This window comes from Halichoerus grypus, chromosome 6 (genome assembly GCF_964656455.1).
Source record: "Halichoerus grypus chromosome 6, mHalGry1.hap1.1, whole genome shotgun sequence".
Lineage (NCBI taxonomy): Eukaryota > Metazoa > Chordata > Mammalia > Carnivora > Phocidae > Halichoerus > Halichoerus grypus.
Window position 1 is genome coordinate 102,757,661 of NC_135717.1, and position 22,199 is coordinate 102,779,859.

Here is a 22,199-nt window from a genome sequence, read left to right on the forward strand (position 1 = left end):
GCTGACCTATTCTTCTAAACCAGAATGTCAATTCCCATGTGGCTCCAGTATATCCCTTCCATTACTATACAGTTTTTCTTGGCTGCTATTTTCTTCTATTCATCCCTTGTTGTCTACTACAACATTCAAGCGACGTTAGTCTAATTCCCAGAAGCTAGGAAATATATTATGATTATTTCATTTCAGCAGAATATTCTTTTCCTGGAATTAGTCAATTGAAGAATATTCAATATAAACTATGTGTGAGATAAGGTATTAAACACTGTTGGGATTTCTTTTTAAAAAAGACACACCACAAAGGCTTTAAAATCTTTTTGAAAAGGGCACACATAGTAAAGGTTACAAATACATGGTAACAAGTGATAATTGCAAAATCAGTAAAGCATTACCAAGTGCAATGGGCCTTAGGATGAGACAACCAGACGGGCTGCATGCTTAAGAAAGAGTGTTCAAAGGCAGGAAGAAATTACTGAGTGAGTGGAAAAGGAGAAGATACAGATGTGATTGACAAGAGTGGCAGCCAGAAACACAAGGTATATAGTTCAGTGGAAGCGAGGACAGCCATTTGCTGAGTAAACCCTTGCAGTAGGAAAGCATCGGGAGATGGGCTCACAGCCAATCCGTCTCCGAATGCCAGGAGAAAGGCACTATGGGAGATTCAGAGATTGCCTCCGAGGCCAGACAAATCCTGTTCTAAACCTACTTCTGCTACCCACCACCCTGGGTTTCCACATCCATAAAACGTTGATAATAACAGTACTTATCTCAAAAAAAATTCTCTAAGCAATAAATAATAAAACTCTTACCACAGTGCTTAGCGTGTATCCGGGATGAAGGGAGGTATTTTACGTTTGTTCCTATTGTTAGCCACACTGAGGGGTGCAGAGCTTGTGTCACCATTACAGGGCAGTGGGACAGAGTGACGTCAAGCAACACCCCCAGCCCCATCAAGCCCTATCCACCGCACCCCCTTTATGCCACCTTCCCGATGCCACAGCACGGATTTGAACTGACTTCTTACCCACCCACATCACTCCCTAACACCCAAGGGCTTCCAGAACGAAGCCTACCTCTGTCCTCAGCTGTCAGTTCCCCATAATACGCCCGTGTCTGCTCTTACACATGCTAAACTCCAGAGTACAGTGAACAAGGACGTGTGTGTAGGAAGACCTGGATTCAAATGCTGACGATATGTGTTACCCCTGACGAGTCATCTTCTCGGAACTCAGGTATCTCACATGTAAAACGTGGAAATAATCAAGCCAATCCGGATATGTTATTATGAGGCTTAAGTGAGATAAATAAAGAAAAAGTAACTAGCACATCATTATACACAGAATGCTAGGCACTGATGATTATCCAGTTCACCCTGAAGACAACTCCATCAGGTACACTTTACAAATGAAACGGAGGCATAAGGGGATGAACTAACTTGCCACGCCGCAGATGACCTGGGTGGTAGAGGTGTGTCAGAAACAGGCGGTCTGACTGGGGAGGGTATGTGCTATGGGGAGTGCTGTGAACTGTGTAAGACTGATGAATCACAGACCTGTACCCCTGAAACAAATAATACATTATATGTTAAAAAAAAAAAAAAAGAAGATAGCAGGAAGGGAAAAATGAAGTGGGGGAAATCGGAGGGGGAGACGAACCATGAGAGACTATAGACTCTGAGAAACAAACTGAGGGTTCTAGAGGGGAGGGGGGTGGGGGGATGGGTTAGCCTGGTGATGGGTATTAAGGAGGGCACGTTCTGCATGGAGGACTGGGTGTTATACACAAACAATGAATCATGGAACACTACATCAAAAACTAATGATGTAATGTATGGTGACTAACATAACATAATAAAATAAATTAAAAAAAAAAAAGAAACAGGTGGTCTGACCCCGCACTGCCTCACGCTCTCCTTCCCGCCTTCCCAGAGCTCCGAGAGGGTCACCACCTTCACCAGATTCAGCCTCCCCAGTCCCAGGGTCACACTGTCCTCGTGGCATCACTTGTGAGAATGTCTTTGGTTGACGTAAAAGCCATAATAAAGGGGGAATAATATCCTCTAGGAAGTTTATTTATTAATCACATTTTTTTATCCCTAAGGTCAAAGATGAACAGGCATTTTGATGGCAGAGACAGGTCTCAAGAGGTAGACGAAGGTCCCAGCTGTTACCACACTCACATCTCTTTCTCTTCCAGAATTAACACATTTTGATAAAAATTTCCATCTTCTGAACACATTCTGCCTTCTCCCTCTCCTGGTTGCAACCTGACAGAATTTGCAATCAGGTTGGCTCTATGCCTCGGTGTGAGCTTGAATTTCTTAGGAGCTACTTTTCTATTCACTCCTTATCAGTCTTCCCCTCAGTTTCTGCGCCATCAATAATTTTTCTGTACATGGCACATCATGTTCTTTTCTTCACCTGTTTCAATATTGCTCTGTAGTCAGTCTATTGTTTTTCTTGGGAAGCTTCCCATTTCTTTGTTTTGACAACCTAAGGCCATTTTTTTTTTATTGCAGTTTCCTCAGAACATTAAGGCACGTGAAGACGTTTACTTATTTTTCTTTAAAGATATATATCCAACATTTCACTAAAGAAAATAACTTGCTTCTGATATTACGGCTGGAGTCTTTGTACGTTTGCATAATGCAATGATCCCTGTCCTCTCTCACTCAACCCAGGAACTTAACGTGCCCTAAAATATATATTGGTACATCTGCTTTCTCACCAACAGACAAAAGGTACCTATTTAAACTATGATTCAGTCTTTCCTAATCCAGTACTGCCTTTTGCCTTCTTCAATTTTCAAGTGTCTCTTAAACTTCAGGGAGGTACAAGTGTGATATCCACAGGGCTTATTTATTTCTGCTGAACACAGTTTGCCGGTTTCTGGGTTTTTTTTTTAATTTTTTTAAAGATTTTATTTATTTGAGAAAGAGAGCCAGAGAAAGAGCACAAACAGGGGGAACAGCAGAGGGAGAGGGAGAAGCAGTTTCCTGCTGAGCAGGGAGCCCGACACGGGGCTCGATCCCAGGACCCTGGGATCGTGACTTGAGCTGAAGGCAGACACTTAACGACTGAGCCACCCAGGCACCCCTGCCTGCCTCTAATAAGGCCACATGCCTTTTGAAGAATAACTGACATGCTGTGATTTTTTCAAGTGGGTTCTAGGAGACCTGTAAGAATTTTTCACGTGGATGAATCCCTGAGCGCTTCCCGGAACATCAGTCCTTCTTTTGCCTATTCACATTTGGTACGCTCTTCCTCCGGACTGTGGCCGTAAAGCTAGAAGATCCTAAGTTCCTGTGACAGTTCCGCAAACCAAATGGAAAAAATGTATGTACTATGAATCACATTATGGAAATACCGGAGCAAAAGGCTTTATAAGAATACACAAATTCGCCATGCTTTTCATATTGGACTGCCACCAGCAATTTTTCACAAAGCTCATTTAAAAAAAATAACTCAATTTTACTTTAATTTCAATATTGACCATTTGCTTTTTACAACAGATGCCATTACGATCAATATTTCTAGGAGGCATGAATCCTTCTGCCTCAAGACATCTATTGCCACTTTATTTTTTTTTTTAATTTTAACTGAATTTTATTTAGCTAAAAATGCCAATGAATCATTTATTTTCTGATAGACAAATCAGAGGCAATGTAATCATAACTAAAAGCAGTTTTATGAATTGCCTCTAACGCAACTGGGACTCTATAGCCACTTTAAACCGTACCACGATTCAGGGGATTATCTGGAACCTCCGGGGCTATTCCAACTGGTTGTAAACAGAGTCAGAACATAATCCGGTAGATCTGTTTGTGTGAGTTCTGCTTCTCCACAGTATTTCACTTCTACCATAATAACTAGGCTACTCCAGACTAGTGGAAAATATTTCATAGTTAAATGACCCATCATCTACCCACGGTGTTCTCATTAAAGCCCAGAACTAAGGGAATTAGGTGAGCAGAGGTAAAGCCCATGATGGAAGGTTAACACCAACACCCCCTTAGGAGGCTGGACCCTCATAAAGGCATGAATGCATATAACCTTTTGCATTCTGCAAAAATGAGCATCTTTCAAATGGCAACCTGAACACTTTTTGAGGCTATGAAATTTCTCACCAAAACCAGCAGAGGAAAAATACAGTGAATTGATTTTTAAGAGTAAAGACGTAGGAGCCAGGCTGCAGGCATGTGACTTGCAGGCTCCTCACGTATTAGCTCTGTTATTCAGGGCAAGTTACTCTCCTCCCTGGGTCCCCATTATCGCACCAGTAAAATACAGACAATAATGGCATCAAACCATAAAGTTCTTATGACAATTAAATGAGTTAATATATGTAAAGCTCTTAAAACAGTGTGTGAATACAGCAAATACTCAATGAATGTCAGTTATTGTTACTAATTATACTCAATATACTCTGGAGAATTAGTTATTGGAATTCAGTATTACATCCGATAAGAGAATTGTCACCTCATCATTTAGTATGTGTTTAGTAAATACTTGTGAAGTTACACTCATTGAGGTGATGACATTTCATAAAAAATTCTAACATAAAAGAAGATGGACAAGGAAGAATGTTGACTGCACCTGTAAGTCCAGTGCAAGACTTCAAAAGCTGAGATGAGTACTGCTAAGAGTCCCTGTCGGTTCAGATGGACTAAGGGATCAGGAGGGCCTTGGGGTCAGGGGGCCAGAACAGCCACATCCGCCTATCCGGGGCTGAGAATCAACTGTACAGCAGATGCTGTTAAAGGTGACAGGAAAGCAGGAGAAAACAAGAAATCCCTGAGTCAGCCTCACGTAATTTGGGGCTTTCCCAGATTAGATCTCCCTGGATTATTCCAGATGCAAAGATACTCCTCAGGTCTATTACACACTATAGGTTAAGGAGATCAAAATAGGGATGCCTGGGTGGCTCAGTTGGTTAAGCGTCTGTCTTTGGCTCACGTCATGATCCAAGAATCCTGGAATCGAGTCCCGCATTGGGCTCCTTGCTCAGCAGGGAGCCTGCGTCTCCCTCTGCCCCTCCCCACTGCTTGTGCTCTCTCTCTCTCTCTCTGACAAATAAATAAATAAAATCTTTAAAAAAGAGAGAGAGATCAAAATAGGGCAAAACCTGGAGATTCCTATGAGTACATTTTCTCCCCAGCCACATAAGACCTTTCAATCCAGGGCGCCTAGGTGCCTCAGTCGTTAAGCCATCTGCCTTTGGCTCAGGTCATAATCCCAGGGTCCTGGGATCGAGTCCCACATCAGGCTCCCTGCTCAGCGGGAAGCCTGCTTCTCCCTCTCCCGCTCCCCATGCTTGTGTTCCCTCTCTCGCTGTCTCTCTGTCAAATAAATAAATAAAATCTTAAAAAAAAAAAAAGACCTTTCAATCCATTTTTGTATGTGGAAATTGACTATATAACCAGATTAACCAGAGGTTGAAGCATAGTTTATGTGGGAAAGATGTGGTCTCAGAAAACAGCCTGTATACATAAAACCCAGGACAGCCGCTACCTCTGAGGAGACAGCAAAGGAAATGGGACCAAAGACACTATTAAAGTAGACTCTAGCTACACCAATACAGTTCCATTCCCTAGGGGGAAAAAGAAAAAAAAAAAATCCCGGAAATAAACATGACCAAACATAATATGGGTGCTTGTTATGTTATTTTTTCACATTTGCCTGAATATTTTAAATTTCTCCGACCAAAAAAAAAAAAGGAAAAAACAAAAGCAGCCTTTCCTTACTTAAAATTTCTCCTCTAAAAAATAAAAATAAAAACTAATGATATGAATAACAGACTACATGATTATCTATGTAGAAAATCAAATGGAATAGACAAAAAAAAAAAAGAACATCTTGGAACTAATAAGCGATTATAGTAAAGTTGCAGGATACCAGGTTAATATACAAAAATCAATTGCTTTCCTATATACCAGCAATGAACAAGGGAAATTTTAAATTAAAGACAAGATACCATTTACGTTAGCAACCCCAAAAATGAAATACTTTGGTGTAAATCTAACAAAATAAGTGCAAGATCTATATGAGGAAAACTACATTTTGAATTAAAGAACTAAATATATGGAGAGCTGTTCCAAGTTCATGGACAGAAAAATTCAATATTGACAAGAATTCAGTTCTTCCCAACTTCCTCTATAGATTCAAATGCAATCCTAATCTAAATTCCAGCAAATTATCTTCTGGATATTGACAAACTGATTCTGAAGTTTATATGAAGATGCAAAAAATTTAGAGCAGCCAACAAAATGTTGAAGGCGAAGAATAAAGTTGGAGGACTAACACTACCCAACTTCAAGACTTACTATAAAGCTACAATAATGAAGACAGTATTGTATTAGTGAAAGAACAGACAATAGATCAATGGAACAGAATAAAGATTTCAGAAATAGACCCACATAAACATGATCAACTTATCTCTGACAAAAGAGAAAGGCAATACAATGAAGGAAAGATACTCTTTTTCAACAAATGGTATTGGAATAACAGGCTATCCATATGTAAAAAAATAAATCTAGGCACAGATCTTATAGACGTCACAAAAATTAACTCAGAATGGATCACAGACTTAAATGTAAAACACAGAACTATAAAACCCCTAGAAGATAACACAGGAGAAAGCATAGATGAGCTTCAGTATGGAGATGACTTTTTAGATAAAACACCAAAGGCATGATCCATGAAAGAAATAATTGATAAGCTGGACTTCATTAAAATTAAAAACTTTTGCCCTGTGAAAAATAATGTTAAGAGAATGGGAAAACAGACTGGGAGGAAATGTTTTCAAAAGACACATTTGATAAAGGACTATTATCCAAAATATATAAAGAACTCTTAGAACTCAACAATAACAATCTGATTAAAAAATGGGTCAAAGACCTTAGCAGACACCTCACCAAAGAAAATATACAGATGGCAAATAAGCATATGAAAAGATGTTCCACATCATATGTTATCAGGGAATTGAAAATAAAAACAACAATGAGGTCCCCTCTCTTCCTCCGGGCTGCCTGCGGAGGTGGCAGCCATCTGTTACTGGGCATCATGGCTGCCCTCAGACCTCTGGTGAAGCCCAAGATCGTTAAAAAGAGGACCAAGAAGTTCATCCGGGACCAGTCAGACCGATATGTCAAAATTAAGCACAACTGGCGGAAACTCAGCGGCATTGACAATAGGGTGCGCAGAAGATTCAAGGGCCAGATCTTGATGCAAAACATTGGTTATGGGAGCAACAAGAAAACAAAGCACATGTTGCCCAGTGGCTTCCAGAAGTTCCTAGTCCACAACGTCAAGGAGCTTGAAGTGCTGCTGATGTGCAACAAATCTTACTGTGCAGAGATTGCTCACAATGTCTCCCCCAAGAACCGCAAAGTTATTGTGGAAAGAGCAACCCAGCTGGCAATCAGAGTCACCAATCCCAACGCCAGGCTGCGCAGCGAAGAAAACGAATAGACAGCTTGTTGTGCCCGTCATATTTGTGTTAATAAAACCATAAAACTACAAAAAAAAAAAAAAACACAACGAGATACCACTATACACCTTTTACAATGGCCAAAATTCAAAAGCTGAAAACACCAAATGCTGATGGAGAGATGGAGCAAAAGGAACTCTGGTTCACTGCTAGTGGGAATGCAAATGGTACAGCCACTTTGGAAGACAGTTTGGCGATTTCTTTTTTTTTTTTTAAGATTTTATTTATTTATTTGACACAGAGAGAGACAGTGAGAGAAGGAATACAAGCAGGGGGAGTGGGAAAGGGAGAAGCAGGCTTCCCGCCGAGCAGGGAGCCCGACGGGGGACTCGATCCCAGCACCCTGGGATCATGACCTGAGCCGAAGGCAGATGCTTAACTGACTGAGCCACCCAGGTGTCCCAAGTTTGGCAATTTCTTACAAAACTAAACATACATGCACCATAGGATCCAGCAATTGCACTCCTTAGTATTTACCCAAAGGAGTTAAAAACTTATGCCCATACAAAAACCTGCACACAGATATTTATAACAGCTTTATTCATAACAGCCCAAACTTGGAAGTAACCAAGATGTCCTTCAGTAGGTGAATGGATAAACTGTGGGACATCCAGACAATGGAATATTATTCAGCACTAAGAGAAATGAACTATCAAGCCATATGAAAGCATGGAGAAAACTGAAATGTGTATCATTAAGAGGAAGAAGCTAATCTCTAAAGGCGGATACCATATGATTCCAACTATATAACATTCTGGAAAAGGCAAAACTATGGAGACAGTAAAAAGATCAGTGGTTGCCAGGGCTGGGGAGCTGGGGAGGGACGAATAGGGGAGCACAGAGGATTTTTAGGACAGTAAAAATACCCTGTAAGATATTATAATGATGAATCCATGTCATTATACATTTGTCCAAATCCACAGAATGTACAACTCCAAGAATGAACCCGATGTAAACTATGAACAATGGGTGCTATGTCAGTGTAGGCTCAAACTTAGTAATAAATGTACCATTCTGGTGAGTGATGTTAATAATGGGGGCGCTATGCATGTGTGGGGGCAGGCTGATGGGAAATCTCTGTATCTTCCTCTCAACTTGGCTGTGACCCTAAAACTGCTCTAAAAAAATTAAGTTAAAAACAACGACTGGCTAGTGTATCACTGTGACTACAACGAATTGCTTTGGCATGCCCGCAGTGAATGGTTTCACAGATATGCATTAACTCTGCTGGGTTTGTTTTTTTTTTTCTCATGTATGTGTTGTTTTGTTCCACATTATTTCCCTACTAGGCACAAAACAGGTAGACAATAAATAATTACTGAACGAATGAGTGTGTCATCAATTGAATGATGAATGATGAGTTGAGAAAAAATTGTTGGGCCATAGTGTATCAGTGAAAGTTTCCAACTGATTTTCTCCTTTATCTTAAGAGTGTCATAGTAGGGTTCATGATTTTGGTTTTAAAATCTTTAGTTCATGTTTGTTTTTTCTGAGGTTCAGCAAGTTATTTCTTTTTTGAGATTCTCTTGGTGATGGAGTTTTACTATGGCCTACGCACGCTCAGTGGGGACCCTCATGATTGATCAGCACTCAGACAGAGTTCATAATAAGGTATCTGGACTTCCTGTGTTTCTGTATTTATAATCCAGGATAGCAAACGGTCAGTTTCCCAAAGTACTCATCATTGTTTTGGATTTCCGTAACAGCAAATTCTTCAGGGCCAGAACTTTTTTTCTCATATTCATTACAGGGCTTTATTTGAGTTTCTTTACATGATTTCTTTTTTTTTTTTTAATTGAAGTGTAGTTGACACAATGTTACATTAGTTTCAGGTGCACAACATAGTGATTCAACAACTACAACTCTGTAAGGTATGCTGTGCTCACCACAAGCATAGCCACTGACCTCATACAACACTATTACAATACCATCGACTATGTTCCCCTACGCTGTACTTTTCATCCTCATGACTTATTCATTCCAGAACTGGAAGCCTGAACCTCCCACTCTCCACCCATTTTGCCCATTTCCCACCCCCACCCCCACCCCTGGCAACCATCAGTTTGTTCTCTGTATTTATGGGTCTCTTTCTGCTTTTGTTTGTTCATTTTTGTTTGTCTGTTTATCAGATTCCACATGTAAGTGAAATCCTATGGTATTTTTCTTTTCTTTTTTTATTATGTTCGGTTAGCCACTGTACAGTACATCATTAGTTTTTGATGTAGTGTTCAATGATTCATTAGTTGCATTTAACACCCAGTGCTCATCACAACACGTGCCATCCTTAATACCCATCACCCGGCCTATGGCATTTTTCTTTCTTTCTCTTTCACTTAATTAATACCCTCTAGGCCCACCCATGTTAAGGCAAATGGCAAGACTTCATTCTTTTTTACGGTTGAGTAATATTCCGATATACATTAACTTTAGAAGTCCCAATCAAAAGTCCACAAAGCAGGAGCCCCTGGGTGGCTCAGTCGGTTAAGCGTCCGAGTCCTGGTTTTGGCTCAGGCTATGGTCTCGTGGCATGGGATCGAGCCCCGCATCGGGCTTCATGCTCAGTGAAGAATCTGCTTCAGATTCTTTCTCCGTCCCCCTCTGCCCCTCCCCACTCATGCTCTCTCTCTCTCTAATAAATAAAATCTTTTTAAAAAATCCACAAAGCAATACTATCTCTACCTTTCTCTCTCTCATACAATCTTTTTTTTTTTTGAAGATTTTATTTATTTGACAGAGAGAGACACAGCAAGAGAGGGAACACAAGCAGGGGGAGTGGGAGAGGGAGAAGCAGGCTTCCCGCCGAACAGGGAGCCCGATGTGGGGCTCGATCCCAGGACTCTGGGATCATGACCTGAGCCGAAAGGCAGACGCTTCACGACTGAGCCACCCAGGCGCCCCCACAAAATCTATCTTTCAGAAATGTTACACATAGTTTCCCTGAAGAGCAACACAACCATCCAGCAGAAAACTCAGCAGATACAATAATCAGGGATCCAGGACTGCATCTATTACTGAACAGCTAGCTCACTGTTGCTTTACAGAACTTTTGAAAAATGGTATTTAACGACTGCTTACAGATGAAATATGACATATCCCACCTAGCATTTCACTTTAAAGTGAAGAATAGTTTTCTAAAAAGTGCTAAGCTGGGTGCTATAAACAGCGAAATCCCCCTTACCTCCAGCGTGATGAGGTCATGGCCAGGAGCCAACCACAGCTTCATCAGCACCCAACATGTAAAATGGGGTAAAGCACTCGGGCTCCATGAAATGCAGAAAAAAGGGGAACAGGCTGATGCTCCCAGTGTACTTCTGACTTCCCCACAATAGTCCTTTCTAGAAGTTTCTTGTAAATCTTTCCAGGAAACATTGTAAAGGGCCTGACCTTGCTAACCGATATAGTAGAATCAAATGGATGTGGGTTCAAATCCTGGATCTTCCACATTCTAGCTATGTAATGATGTCAAAATTATGCAACCTCCGTGAGCCTTGCCTTTCACATATACGTAAATGTAGTGGGAAGACCTACTTCCCAAGGACTTGGTGACAATTAAAAGTTTCTCTCCCGGCTTGAAATAGGCAATCCATGTTGGCTCTCTTCTACCTCCCAGTGGAATGAAACAATGACTACTTAAGCCAGAACTCTAAAGACATTGAAAAGTAGCACCACAGATATATTAGACAGTTTATCTCCCCCATGCCCAAATGCAGAGACTGGACATTTTCAGATTAGTGTACAAGTGCTAACTGGGCCTGTGTTGTACTGGGCCTCATGCTTTAAATATTTCATGCCATTTATAAGCACTGATTATTCCTATTTTATGGATGTGGAAATCACTTAATCCAAGTTTATACTGCTACTAAATGACAAATCTGGGACTTAAATCCATTTTGTGTGACTCCAGGAGCCATGCACCTAACCACTGAGCACACCGTTGCTCTACCACTATTAAAGGTAAACAAAGACGGAAATTCTAGAATGAACTTTGGGGGCAATTGCATCAATAGAGACCTTCATGTCAACATACTATTTTCCTTATGTGAAAACTAAACTGTGTTTCTTATTTTCAAGCTCGAAACCTAAGTCAAATATACAAATTTGGCCAAAATTTGTCTTGGCCAAAGTGAATACTTGGCAGTTAATAGCTGCAGTCTGACATTGAGCTGCACTTGCACTTTCACTTATGAAAACGTCGTCAACATTGGGCTGCAGAGCTTCCAATTGATCATGCCAGAAAAAGATATTTGTTTTGCATCTGCTCATTTTCTTTGCCAAGTAGAAAAGCAATTATCTGTGCCAATCCAAAACACAACAGCTGCTTGGACACAATACACATAAGAAGAAATGATTATTTTAATCAGAAACCAGAAATCAAAATTATATCAAACTTTGCATACTGAATGCATAATAGGAAGGGATTATCACCTCTCTGAAGTTTCCATTAATTCCTATTCTTTAGAAGAAAATCATAAATCAAAAAGGCTTAAATCAATTAATAGGTGTGGATAAATGGTATAACCTCTTCCTACTATGGGCAAATGCAATCTTAAGGCTCCTAGTAACTTATCTTAAATATAAGAATTCTTCCAAAATTACAAAAATGTGTAGAGAAAATTTTATATAAGGTACAATTTTAACGGATAAAGAGAAAATATGGAGCTTTCACAAATATGCAGGATTCAATTATCTTAAAAATATCAGAATTACTGCTTTGTCATTCTCAAAATTATATAAATTAATATCAAATGGTTTGAGTTTTTTAATCTTCACTTAAATAATTTGTTCCATCCGGCCTTATGATCAGACTTCTCATACGTAGGAGCCTAAAACAAAGATGAGCAATGCCACTGCATCTGTTGTTGCCCTTCATATGCCGGAGTCAACAACCCTTGGCATCTCTCCCAAATTCCTCCATGACAGGGCTCCTGCCAACCTTCTCAGCGTCATCTCCCACTACTCAAGTCCTGATTTACTTGTTGTACACACACACACACACACACGTGCACATACATACATGCCTGAACACACACAAGCACACATGGATGTATACATATGTACAAACACACAAACACACACACACACACGCTTGCAGGTGCATGCCGCGGTGTCCTCCCTCGTGCTGTACTTTCTGCCTGGAAAGCCATCCTGCCTTTTTTCAGTTCATTGTCTCATCTTGAAGACACAGCAGATATCTAATTGCACTTACCACCACGGGTGACATTATCTTTCTATCTGTATGGCCTCTCCCCTGGGCTGTAAGCAAATCGACCCTGGGCCAATCAGTCTCCTTTTCGGGAATCTGGAGTCAGTCCATCTCTTACGCAGAATTGAACTGAGAGGCTATACGAAGCTAGGATTGAGGCAGCCCTGCACTCATCAAATTAAGAAAAGTTCAGTCTTTAAAAATAGGGGAAAAGGAAAAAAAACATGGCTTTTTTATTTTTTTATTTTATTTTTTTTAAAGATTTTATTTATTTGAGAGCGTGAGAAAGAGAGAGAGACCATGAGAGGGGGAAGGGTCAGAAGGAGAAGCAGGCTCCCTGCCGAGCAGGGAGCCCAATGCGGGGCTCAATCCCGGGACTCCAGGATCATGACCTGAGCCGAAGGCAGTTGCTTAACCAACTGAGCCACCCAGGCGCCCCAAAAACATGGATTTTTTTAAAAAGCAAGAGACCACGAAGCCCCAAAGAGGTAAAAAAAACTGGCTGACTTTGCCAGTTTTTGTGTCCTAAACCCAGACTCAATTCCCAGGCTGGGGTGCTATGACATTCCAGCGTGTCCTTCTAACTAATACCCAATTTGCTTAAGCAAGTTTTCAAAAGGTTTTGTTCTTTGCAAGCAAATGATCCCTAAGACATTTTTATACTAAGTGTTTAATAAATGTTTATTAATGAAATGAATCAACAAACTGCCTCTGAATAGGTAGCAGAAGTCAGCTCCCAAAGGCACAGCATTGATTACAACTAGGATGACTAAAGGCAAAATTTAATCTTTTCCTATATTGACAGTTTTCATCAAGACATTTGACTTAAGTTCTAAAGACTTTAGGTCGTCAAAAATTCAAGATGGAAAAGGAAATGAGAAAATAACAAAATGCACATTAGCAAAATTTCCTCCACCATCCGTTTAGTTACTTCTGAGAGCCCCTCATGATGGTCATTTCTCCATGTCGTCTCCTTTCAGGGTCAACCTCCTTCCAACCACACACGTGCCCACAGAAGACACAAAGAGGAACAGCGACAGCACAGTCTCATAAGGGTCTGGCCTGGCCAAAACAGATCTCAGAGAGAGTATCAGATGACCGGAAACCAGTCCACCCTGTCTCCCTTGTGTCATGTCACAGGTAAGAAAAACAAAAATCCATGGAAGTCAAGTAGCTGGCCCAAGGACCTCAGCAAATCAGAATCAGAGTGAACCCAGTTTCCCCACCAACCAGGCCAAGGCTCCTTACACTACCCATTTCTTTACACCCACAGCCCACCCTGGGAAATAACTCTTCCCTTTCCAAAAAACAAAAACAAAAAAACCTATCAGCAACCTTACATTGCGGAGACTTTTCACAAACAGCAATGAGGGACAATGATGACAGTTTCAAGACATCATGTTCTCTTTGCCATCAGCTATTATCATACCTGTATTTTCTGCTTAAAAATAACTGGAGATTGGCACCCAATCTTGATTTATCTGAAAGGTTTACCTATCCTTTGCAGCTGTAAATTATACACTGTAAAGAAGAGAGAAACAAATTGCATTGAGGATAAATGCACAGTCTTTCATTGACTTTGCATGAAAACCCGAACTGTAATTAAATAGACGACTTATTTATTTTTAATTTTTTTTTTAATTTTTTAAGCTTTTTTTTTTTAAGTAATCTCCACACCCAGTATAAGGCTCAAACCTACAACCCTGAGATCAAGCGTCTCACATTCCACTGACTGAGCCAGCCAGGTGCCCCTAGATAAATTTTTTAAATCAAAAAAATTCATCGTAATTGCAGTACAGATCATAATCCTTTTCACAAAGTCACATTCCTTTCACACTCACAAGGAAAAATTATGTAAGGAGCCAAATGCAAAGTATGAAAAAAAATCTATGATAAAGACTTAGCTGTCAGGAACCAAAAGCTCTACCACTCAAAAGCTGAAATGTATTGTTTATTCATTAGGGACTGAGGGTATGTCCTGCTCCTAACATGAGACCAACATTCTTCCTCCCCTCCATCCAACTCTGGCTGGTTGTTTGGGTTTGGTCAGTCTTATTTTTTTTCCAAATTATGATATATTAATCGCCTTCATTCCCTAAAAATCCATACTTATGTTCCCTTTAAACACTTTACCAATACTTTTAGAGGTTAAATCGTTACAAGCAAATCTTTAATGCCAGGCTTCTCATGGAGACTGCTGCTTTGGGTGATTTCAAAATCAATACGTATTTTCTACATTATATATAATGTAATAAAGCTCATGGTTTGAAAAACATGAATGACATTAAAAATTCATAAATCCACAACATGAAACACAACTTCCTATATGGTTATCTCATCACCTACCTAAAAAACTGATAAATTAAGTCTCCATTATTTTATTTTCAACCTAATGATTTGTTTACTAAAGAGATGTCTTATTCTGTAGTAATTCTAAAAACATAAAACTGTGAATTTTAAAAAGTCGACTGTTAGTCTCATAAACTAAGAATAGCTCTAAACACATCTTTGAGACAATTCATAATGAGCCTGGTATTCATCAGTCAAGAGTAAGTGTTAACAGGAGAATTCTATTATCCTGCTAAACTTCAGTGAACTTTCCATCATGGGTACAAGAATGTTTGTCTTGAGTAAGCATTTCCTTTTAAAATATTGTAAACTCGGGGCGCCTGGGTGGCTTAGTCGTTAAGCGTCTGCCTTCGGCTCAGGTCATGATCCCAGGGTCCTGGGATCGAGCCCCGCATCGGGCTCCCTGCTCCGCGGGAAGCCTGCTTCTCCCTCTCCCACTCCCCCTGCTTGTGTTCCCTCTCTCGCTGTGTCTCTCTCTGTCAAAATAAATAAATAAAATCTTAAAAAAAAAAAAATTGTAAACTCATGAAAAAAAGAGGAAACAAATAAATATCACAAACAAGTAAAATCAAGACTATGCCACTTTCTTTCATAAATATAGCAAAGAAGGGGCGCCTGGGTGGCTCAGTTGGTTAAGCGACTGCCTTCAGCTCAGGTCATGATCCTGGAGTCCCTGGATCGAGTCCCGCATCGGGCTCCCTGCTCGGCAGGGAGTCTACTTCTCCCTCTGACCCTCCTCCCTCTCATGCTCTCTGTCTCTCATTCTCTCTCAAATAAATAAATAAAATCTTTAAAAAAAAATAAATAAATAAATAAATAAATAAATAAATAAATATAGCAAAGAAAAGGTGAATGTGCTACAAGGAAGATTTCTAAACAATAATTCTTCCACATTGGCTTTGGCATAAAATAAGCATGAGGGGGAAGAGGAGCTAAATCCTAGCACTACTATTAATGAAAAGCTACTGTAAGCTCTTTTCCTATGTGAACTCATTTGTTCCTCACAATAACCTCATGGGGTAGGTACGGGTATGACTGCCACCTACCCACGAGGAAACGGGAGACACAGACAGTTGAAGGAATTGGCCAAAGACCGTATACGTGGAAAGCAGTGGGACAGAATTCGAACCCAGGCACTCTGGTATGAGCCCATGGTCCTTATACACTGTCTCCCTCATAGGTTTTTCTAAGAATGAAAATTGTAAGCTGCCCATAAAACCTGTATGTAACACGGTCTCTGGCGGTTGGTTAAGTACACACTCCGTGGGAGCGATAGTGGTAACACTAGGGTTGACATTGATTTTGAAAAGCGTGATCACGATGCTTGCTTCTGAATAAGGGAATTTTCAAGTCATTTGTATTTCCACAATTTCCACAAAAGTCCCTCCAAACTCTTTTTTTTTTTTTAAGATTTTATTTATTTATTTGACAGAGAGAGACGCAGCGAGAGAGGGAACACAAGCAGGGGGAGTGGGAGAGGGAGAAGCAGGCTTCCCGCTGAGCAGGGAGCCCGATGCGGGGCTCGATCCCAGGACCCCGGGATCATGACCTGAGCCGAAGGCAGCCGCTTACTGACTGAGCCACCCAGGCGCCCCCCCCTTTTTTAATTGTTTTTTTAAATTTATTTTTTTGAGAAAGAGAGCGTGTACATGGGAGCATGCATGAGCAGAGGGGAGGGGGAGGGAGAGAGGGGCAGACAGAGAGGTAGAAGTGAACTCCCTGCTGAGCAGGGAGCCCCATGCGGGACTCAATCACAGGACCCTGGGATCATGACCTGAGCCGAAGGCAGACGCTTAACGGCTGAGCCACCCAGGCACCCCCCTCCAAACTCTTCTTGAATTAAAAAAAAAAAAAAAGTTTTTCTCAAGCAGGTATATTTTTAAAATTCTCTTACATTTACTCTACAAAACATATTACCAGATCAAAACGTGTGGCAGACTGTTTTCAGAACGACAAACTGAAAATCCCACCAAATTATCTGAAGCCACCAAGAGCGGATCGCCTGGTGTCGCACAAGGTTCTGGTGAAAGAGTTATTTATATACACCCTGAGTGTTTACAATGTTAAGATGAACTGATACTGCTATTATAATCACTCTACAACCTCTCAGCAGCCTAACACTTAAAAAGATAAAGAAAAAAAAAATTATTAAGCTGGATGTCAGTAGCATTAACGAAAAGAGCAAAGAAATCAGCAGTAAACTCCCTATACATCCTAAGAGCCCTTGCTGTGCTCTGAATAAGAAGGGAGAGCTGTTTGGTGGCCTGGAAGCCACCCAGCCTCTTACGCACACAGGACAGAGGTAGAGGGCTCCATACAGGGGCTGGCGAGGGGATGGAAAAGCAGGAGGCCTGGGATCCTCTTCTATGAAGAGCCCTACTTTGGCAATGACAAGATTGCATGCCAACCAGAAATGCCTACATTCTGATAGTTTTCTCTTTCAACATATGTCCCTGTGCATCCAGTTGGAAAGCAGATGCGTAAGCTTGATTGCTCTACACTGAGAAAGGAAAGAACTTATCATCTACTGACTGAAATTCACAGGGGATCGAAGATTGCCAAGAATCAGCACCCAATCAAGATTAAACAGAATGAACCCGGGGCTGTCAGCAGTTAGGAATTCTACCAACTGCTATCCATAAATTAAAAGGAATTTTGCCTCCTTAGCATGTGATTTATTTGGAAGAAGCTTTTAGTGCTAAGTTCTGAATGAATCCAAGGACCACTTTATTGAAATGATCCATTTTAGTGCTGAGCTCAGTTCAAGAACCAAAGCAGATTACAATAAGCTTTCGAACGAACTCATCAAGATAATTCCTGCCTCACCACATACTCTAGGAGTGGTTCAAAAGGAATGATATCGCTCTCAACTATGGTTAGGAAACAGTAAGAGGAAAAAACAATTCTCTTTTAGTTCTCTACCCACACAAGAGAATAGTTTTCTGGTAAGTTCCATATTTCGGAAAAGCTACTCTAAAAGAATCTAAAAGCCCAGCTTGGGTAAATCGACCCTACTAATGAACGTTAAAGGCACATTAATGATAGTATCGCAATAAACACAGTTCCTAGTAAAGAAACCCAACAACACAGACTTAAAAATAACTTTTTAATTTACATTTTAATGTTTTTTAAAAGAAATTTCCCACCCTTTCCATCACTCTAGCAAAACACCACCGTTCGTTCACCCTTCCCAGTAAAATATTTCTTTCTCTACGGGAAGACAAACGCCTACAGCAATCACTCGTCTCCTCTCTCCAGCGCCTAACATTCACTAAACATGTCTGCAGTTCACCGACATCCAAAGGTAGAACGGGTCTTAGCAAAAGCTATGGTCAGTTCATTATGTTAAAAAGAAATTGACAAGGGGCGCCTGGGTGGCTCAGTCGTTAAGCGTCTGCCTTCGGCTCAGGTCATGATCCCGGGGTCCTGGGATCGAGCCCCACATCGGGCTCCCTGCTCGGTGGGAGGCCTGCTTCTCCCTCTCCCACTCCCCCTGCTTGTGTTCCCTCTCTCGCTGTGTTTCTCTCTGTCAAATAAATAAATAAAATCTTAAAAAAAAAAAAAAGAAATTGACAAACTATGAAAAAGCTCAGGGTATATGGGACAAAAGTAGAAGAAGTATCATCGGGATATTATGCCCACAGGATAGGTCGATAGTGGAAACAGTTATACAGTGGTTTAATAATAAATAATTGTAACAATAATTATGCTAGCTGGTTTGGTTAGTGTCTTTATAAAATGCAGCCTAGGGGCGCCTGGGTGGCTCAGTCGTTAAGTGTCTGCCTTCAGCTCAGGTCATGATCCTGGAGTCCTGGGATCGAGCCCCGCATCGGGCTCCCTGCTCGGTGGGAAGCCTGCTTCTCCCTCTCCCACTCCCCCTGCTTGTGTTCCCTCTCTCACTGTGTCTCTCTCTATCAAATAAATAAAAATCTTTAAAAAAATAAAAAAATAAAAAAATAAAATGCAGCCTAAGAGTTATTGCTTTCTTGGATCCTCCACCCATCATGTGCCTGCCTCCCCGAAGTAAATCACAGTGATCTGGATGCAGCCATCCAAGAACAACTAAAGACTAAAGAATTTATACCACTGAGGAAGAGAGAAAATTCTCTAGCAAAATGTGGCCCAGTTCATCTTTAAACAAAGCAAAGTGGAAAAAAATGATAAACAGCAACTGAAGAATTTGCAGTCTCTTTATAATAAAATCTTAGTTAATATCTACTTCCATGAGGTGATCTGTGTTCTTAACATGGATTCATCATTGAAGTTCACAGCTGCATTAAGAGATTTTAACGTAGGGGAGGGGATTTATTATTATGAACCCACAAACTTCACCTGGAACTGCTGGATGATTTTCTTTGTAGACCTATTAGTTAACGCCACACCTCTTTCATGCAGTCATTTAATTTTTTTTAAAGATTTTTATTTTTAAGTAATCTCTACACCCAACGTGGGGCTTGAACTTACAGCCCCAAGATCAAGAGTCACATGTCCTCCTGACTAAGCCAGCCAGGCGCCCCTGGTCATTTCATTTTGGAAAGCAGCAGCTGAATGAGATTGGGAATGGCTCATCTGAAACCAGTCAACAGAAAAAGTGTGTAAAACCGGGGGTGGGGGGGGGACAAAAGAGAACCCAGTTATTAGTCAGTAATGAAGGCTTTCAACAGACTTTTTTTCCGTCGCTTGCAAATCACACTTCGCTAGCTCACGAAGTTCCTCTCAAAGCTAAGATGAGACTATTAATAATGATCTGAACACACTTGCCCTACTCACAGGATCATATGTGTGGATGAAAGTACAAAATCCCACCTCAGGAGTTTAATCTGCACAGCATTTCTTACTTTGGGGCAAAAAGAGTGCAATGCAAGGTCTACAGAAATCAAGCATTAAAACGACACTTAAAAGATCAGTTACCCATTCCGTCAGTGAAGGTCAAAATATTTATATGCCTCCCTAAGTCCCCTGAATTTAATTACCTTACAAATTCACTTTAGTGCCAAACTGTTCTCCAGTCCTAAACCTGTCTTAGTTTCTTGATTTGCATACTTATGTGTAAGGTACTCACAAGAAAAACTTTTAAGACCCACTGAAGTGAAAAATCTAACCACTGCATTGCCCACAAAGGTGGAAAATGGGCTCATTTTAAGTAAAAACACCATGATCATCATCCAGCCAAGTTCCATGAGGGCAGGGCTGAGTTTGCTTCACCGCCATATTCCTCACACCAAAAATGGTGCCTGGCCCATAGTAGGTGCTCAGTAAATACTGTTGAATGAAGGACCTATGACAGATCCAGCTGGAAAAAAGAGGAAATGAGCAAGAATTTATTGAGCCAATAAATTTATTGAGCCACTGTTCTTCAGTGCCTAATGTGATCAGTCATTTAAATATGAAATCAATCCAGTATACACATGAAAAGTGACTATACATAGTTATATATAAATGTTGATATGAGTTATGAAGATAAGATTCCATGTAGAATTCACTAACCTTTCCAATGTGAAAAAGAAAACGCACCCACATGTGAATGAACTTAACATAATGAAGGAGATGAGGGAAGGAATGTTTACATACAAAACATTCCTCATTTCATATGGAGTCATTCAGTAAAACACAGTATCAACTGAAATTTTATCTGATTCCAGAGTGTGTACCCTAAGTCTGAGGTTTTTTATAGCACTTTCTACCCATAAGTCAATCACCAAATCACGCAGAAAAACCGGCAACTGAGTAAATGTAGGGGTTTTTTTTCCCCTGGCTTGGGATTTTCCCTGTGCATAGTAACTTCTGAAAACGTTTCAAGTGACAGTGTTCAGCCCAATTTTTTGTCAGACTAATGCCATGCATGCAATACAAATGTGTACTAGCAAACAGGCTCAAAGTTCAATCAAGAAACAAAAAAGAAAACCCATCCCACACAAACGCCTTATCCCCTGCCTGCATCCTGTAGGTTCACCATTTTCATGATGCATCCTGCTGTCCAGAAACCCAGACAGGAATGAGAATAGTTATAATATAAACTAGCAATCCTGATGAGGCTGGCTGCCAGGCACTGATCGGCCGCCTGTGTGCCCGGCACCGATTTACCTGTTTCTTACCTGTACTATTGCTCTTAGTCCTGACAACCAATCAGAGAGGAAGGGGTTATTACTACTGCTTTCCCCATTTGCAGATGAGGAAACATAGGCTCATGGAGATCGTGTCTTGTCCAGGATCAAGTAAGCAAAGGAGCCATGATTTAAACACTGTCTGGAGATCTTAAGAACCAGGACAGCACTACCTTTCTGGACCTTTATTTGCTTTACCTGACCAGCTTCTGACAAAAGTTCGTGCATAGTTTTCAAAAATAATTTTAATACTAATCAAATGTATACTCAAAAATATAACACCTTTCCCTTCAAAAGAGTGAAAATATATGACAACTTTCCAAAGAAAGGAAAATAAATGGTCCTTCTTGCCCACAAACATGGTAACTTAGTAAAACTCTGACCCAGTTTCAGCTGTGCTGTACACTGCTCTTTAGACACCTCAGTTTCAAAAATAACTACCCTGGTGCTTGGGGTTAAAAAAAGGTAACCTACAAGAGAATGCCACCTGATTCAATGTGTTAGCACCAAACCCTACATCAAAACAAGTCAAAAGGTGCTTCATCTATGGTCCAAGGATGATTGCAAGAATCTTTCCACCACCCGAGAGTTCAACAGAGAAGCGAGCTCCACATTAAATGACACAGGTGTCCTGCCTCCTCCCCTAAGCTAGGTCCTCGCCTAGGACCCTGGACTTGTAAAAGATGACTATTAAATTTTTAGGAATACTGCATGCCAGTTATTAAGTTCAGCCATTACTGAAAATTCTACTTAAAATTTTAAAAATCGTATTAAAAACAAAGGTGCTGGGCGCCTGGGTGGCTGAGGCGTTAAGCGTCTGCCTTCGGCTCAGGTCATGATCCCAGGGTCCTGGGATCGAGCCCTGCATCGGGCTCCCTGCTCCTTCTCCCTCTCCCACTCCCCCTGCTTGTGTTCCCTCTCTCACTGTCTCTCTGTCAAATAAATAAATAAAATCTAAAACAAAAACAAAAACAAAGGTGATAACCACTCAAAGCTCATCACTTCCTCATTAGTTTACTTCATTTTACTATTATCTCTGCTCTTGAGATTGTCTGTGG

General features: G+C 40.7%; 1 protein-coding gene and 1 pseudogene across 3 annotated transcripts in view; one reads left to right on the forward strand and one right to left on the reverse strand.

Moving 5' to 3' along the window:
- Positions 1 to 22,199, reverse strand: part of TMTC1 (transmembrane O-mannosyltransferase targeting cadherins 1) — a 259,957-nt gene that overhangs the window by 195,774 nt on the left and 41,984 nt on the right. The gene's annotated exons all lie outside the window — the stretch shown is intronic.
- Positions 7,008 to 7,529, forward strand: LOC144382125 (large ribosomal subunit protein eL32 pseudogene; annotated as a pseudogene).